The sequence below is a fragment of the Cricetulus griseus genome, chromosome 7, assembly GCF_003668045.3.
Source record: "Cricetulus griseus strain 17A/GY chromosome 7, alternate assembly CriGri-PICRH-1.0, whole genome shotgun sequence".
In the NCBI taxonomy this organism is placed as follows: Eukaryota; Metazoa; Chordata; class Mammalia; order Rodentia; family Cricetidae; genus Cricetulus; species Cricetulus griseus.
Window position 1 is genome coordinate 20,893,692 of NC_048600.1, and position 4,343 is coordinate 20,898,034.

A 4,343-nucleotide genomic window follows, 5' to 3' on the forward strand; every position below is an offset into this window, starting at 1 on the left:
CCATATATAAGTGAGTAATACCATGTTTGTCTTTTTGTGACTGGGTTACTTCGTTCAGAATGGTTTCTTCTAGTTCCATCATTTGCCTTCGAATTTCAAGATTCCATTGTTGTTGTTGTTGTTTTCACTGAGTAGTACTCCATTGTGTAAATGTACCACATTTTCTCTATCCATTCTTCAGTTGAGGGGTATCTAGATTGCTTCCGGTTCTGGCTATTACAAATAATGCTGTGATGAACATCGTTAACAGGTGTCCATGTTGTATGAATATGCTTCTTTTGGGTCTATGCCTAAGAGTGGAATTTCTGGATCTTGTGGTATACTGATTCCCATTTTGAATAACACTTTCATGTTTAACACACTGCATTTCTACATTGTGGAATCTCATTGCTAGGAACACCTCCATCTTTGTCCTGTTCCCATCAGAGAAAGAACAATCAGAACAGATCAACTCTTGCATTGAAGAGCTCAAAGTTGGGTGTTTTGTTTAACATTGGTAGTTTTAGCCAGGCTTTGGTGGTGCACGCCTCTAATCCCAGCACTCGGGAGGCAGAAGCAGGCAGATCTCTGTGAGTTTGAGGCCAGCCTGGTCTCCAGAGTGAGTGCCAGGACAGGCTCCAAAGCTACACAGAGAAACCCTGTCTCGAAAAACCAAAAAACAAAAAAATATTGGTAAACATTGGTAGTTTTATGTATCACCAAATGGAACCTTGCTTTTCAAAGTAAGCTTTACCTAACACGATTCATGTGAAAAGAACAGAGGTTGCCATTGTCTTTACAGTTGTTGCTATTGTATTAATTGATGCTTTAATTTAAGTTGGTACATTTGGCATGTAACTCAATTATCTTTCTGGAAGCCTGGGGGTCCTGAAATAATGTGAAAAATTGAATCTATTTAATGTAGACGGAATTAAATAGCTGTTTGGAATAAGATTTCTCCCCCATAGGGCATTTGATAAATTTAAAATAATAATTCAGTCTTCCCACATTTAGGAAACACAGGAAAATGTATTTATTGAGTAAATAGTGAACAAATGATGGCAACATGAATCTAAGGGGGGCTGCATAGTATTAAAGTTTATCTAAAATGCAACAACTGAAATGCAGTGGACCTCTGTAGAGCAGAATGGAATGTGTCCATCTGTTTCCTTCCTGCTCTGTATTTGTAACTTAAGAGACATGGTGGATGCTAAGAGATGGTATTAAAAAACAAAGATGATTCTTCCTCATCAAATGAGCTGAGAAAGATAGACGTAACCGCATAAGACTTCTGTACAGCAGGAATTTTCATGCACACCCCTGTGCTATAAAAGTTAGAAAGCCCTTAGATGGACACATGCCATTAGAGCACATTTCCCAAATGAATTAGATCATGGCCATTTGTCCTCCGGTCAACACTTCCCTGGAACCATGATTTGGTGGACAATACATTAGGAAATGAAGATGATGATGTCACATCTCTACCTAGGGAAGGTCTGCTGCCACAGCAGATGGTAAAGCAAAGACCCAAACCCCCTACAGAGGACACTTTAAGTTTCCAAGATTTGGACAAAGTTTTAAAGTTATTTCTCAACAGCATTGTTAAACATATGCTTAAAGATACTGCATCAATCTTTCCTTAAATTTGGACTTTGTTTTCTCTATTAAGCTGCTATCTCAGAGCTGGGCTGCACTCCATGGTAGAGTGCTGCCCAAGTTCTCAAATTGAATCCCAAACTACCAAGACAAAAATAAATACATGGAAGCTTAAAAACATTTTACAAATTTATGGTGTCATAAATAGATACTACATGTAGAAGAAATTCCCCTCCATACTGTTTTGGACACTGAAGGCTAGAGAATTGCATTTTCTTGGCCAGTCTTAGACATGAATTTCTCTGAAAACCTGAGATTTGATGTCTTCTCTGCCACATTACAGAACTGGAACTCTTTCCATTCACAGGAGTCAAAATGTTTAAAAATCTCCCCTCTCAATGACACCTGTGAAATCACACAAAAATATTAAACAATGGGACTGGGGGAGATAAGAGCATTGGCTGCTCTTTCAGAGGTCCTGAGTTCAATTCCCAGCAACCACATGGTAGCTCACAACCATCTGTAACTTTAATCTAAGAGAACTAACAGGAGAAAGAATAGAATAGAACACAAAGACCAATGAACATCCAGACTCATGTCTAGTCTGCTGCCCTTCAAATCTTGAGCAATTCCTTTTGCTTTTTCTCATTTCCATAGTGTTTGCTTTTCAGTACACCCACATCATATTGGACTTAGCAATGCATCCACTTTAAGCTTATTTTCAAATAAAATAATTCATAATCTGACCTTCCACATAGGATTAGGTGTATACGATGCCCACTTGCCTCACCAAGTCAGAATTCCAATATCTTGTTCATCAACAGATTGAAAAATATGAATCTTAAATATCTCAACCACTCCAAGTCCATGCCTCAGCTTCCAAAAAATTTCCACTCCTGATTTGTTAAGTTCTGAATAAAAAGAAAGGAAAATAAAATATTTGTGCATAGAGAGATTAATGGCATTTTAGTATTCTCTTTTAATATTTGTGTCTCTGTATGTGTCTGTCTGTGTGTGTCTGTATGTATGTGTGTATAAGTTTGGCTGTGTGTTTGTGTATCTATGTGTTTGTATGTCTGTGTGTGTATCTGTGTATGTGTGTGTGTGTGCCTATATGTCTGGGTGTATGTCACCATGTGAGTGCAGGTGATTGTGATGTTGGGAACTGAACTTGAGTCCTCTGGAAGAGCAGCAAACTTTCTTAACTATTGACCCATCTCTCCAGTCCAGAAGGCTGCATTGAATGTCTTTGTTGAATGAAGTAGGATTATGAATGTCTACTCAAAGCTAAGTGTACAGATTCTACTGAAGAATCTTCACTGAGCTTGTGTAACAAAATGATAACAATATAATGATGATGGGCTAACAATTCCTTATTCAGGGTTTAACACAGAAATGTGTGTGCACACAGGCAGATACAATCCTTTGAAAGATGTCATATTTTAAATTTTGTACCGCAGCCAAGAATGCGTGTGTGTTTTCTTAAGTAGCTAAATGCTAATATCCAAACCAAAAAATCAATCCTAAAAATCTGGCAAACAAAAGACAAAAGCATACCAGTATTCTCAAAGCAATCAGTCCTCAATCTGCAGCTTCACAGATCAGTTTTTTCATAGAGCCAGGACATGTTGTTATTGGAAGGCTGGGGAGGTGAAAGGAAACAAATTTAGTCTGCAGTTTTGTGAGAAAACAAAATCCCATGGTCTCCAGAAACTTCACAGATAATTAGCATTCTATCTTTGATCCAGAAAAGAAAATCCATTGCAGCTGCCTTACCCACATCTGTATCCCTTCTCTGTAATATATGTGAGGTGCTTTAAAACTGCCTTCAAGATGTTGGCAAACATCCCCCTTATTTCAGATGTAAATGTTAATATAAAATTGGCACACACTTCAGCTTCTCCAGGAAAGATTGTCCCCGGCTCCAGTCTATAATCTTACATTAGCCTCACCTGCAGATGTACAATCCCAGTTTCAACCAATGGATGGCATCATGCAGTGTACAATTGTGCAGAGAAAAAAAATCAGTCAGAAAACCAAAGGGCTGGTTGCTTTGTTTCATTTGTACTGTTCAATTAATGTGGCTGATAAGTAAATGCTTAAGGCACTGAACAAAAGTGTGCTCCTAGGCTCACCCCAACTTTATCTCTTCCAAGGAGCTACTTCCTTTTTCCCTTAAAGCTTTGTCATGTTTTTCTAACATTCTTCAGTCTCTTTTCCTCAATACTGATCTATGTTTAGAGTCTTTCTCTCAAAGCATTTCTGAGTATTAATTGTGCCTTCTCACCTCAATGGGGCATTCAAAGTGACACCATTGTAACTGACTCCACACCCCCTAGGCCGCCCAGCATGGCTGAATCCACCCAGGCCTAGGTACACACAAATCCTTACCAGTCACTTTCTGATTGATTGACTACACTCAAATCCCTGCCAACAATGGTGAGTCCTCACCTGGACCAGCTCTCCAGCACACTCTCACATTCATTTACAGATGCAAATGAGTCCTGAGAAGAGATCATCTACACTTCTGTTTTGTTTTTTATTTATACATTTGGATATAGCACAGAATTGGATCCTGGGAACAAGAATGACAAATCAGTTTTGTTTATCTTACAAGCCACATGGTATGTTTCAAATGCTTAGAGAGTTCGCATAGTTACAAACACACTCACACACACATGCACACATACTCTATTTGATGAATTCTATTTCTTATATCTTCACATCATGACTATTCTGCCTTTGTATCCAGGCTCTGAACATCTGGA

At 38.5% G+C, this 4,343-nt stretch overlaps 1 long non-coding RNA gene across 1 annotated transcript; it reads right to left on the reverse strand.

The window, feature by feature from the left end:
- Positions 1 to 2,126: 2,126 nt before the first annotated feature.
- On the reverse strand, positions 2,127 to 4,114 carry LOC107978946. The gene is made up of 3 exons (XR_003486931.2): positions 4,027 to 4,114; positions 3,133 to 3,217; positions 2,127 to 2,486 (listed from the first exon to the last, which is right to left on the reverse strand). It is a non-coding gene; the product is annotated as an uncharacterized LOC107978946 (long non-coding RNA).
- Between the last annotated feature and the right edge of the window lie 229 nt (positions 4,115 to 4,343).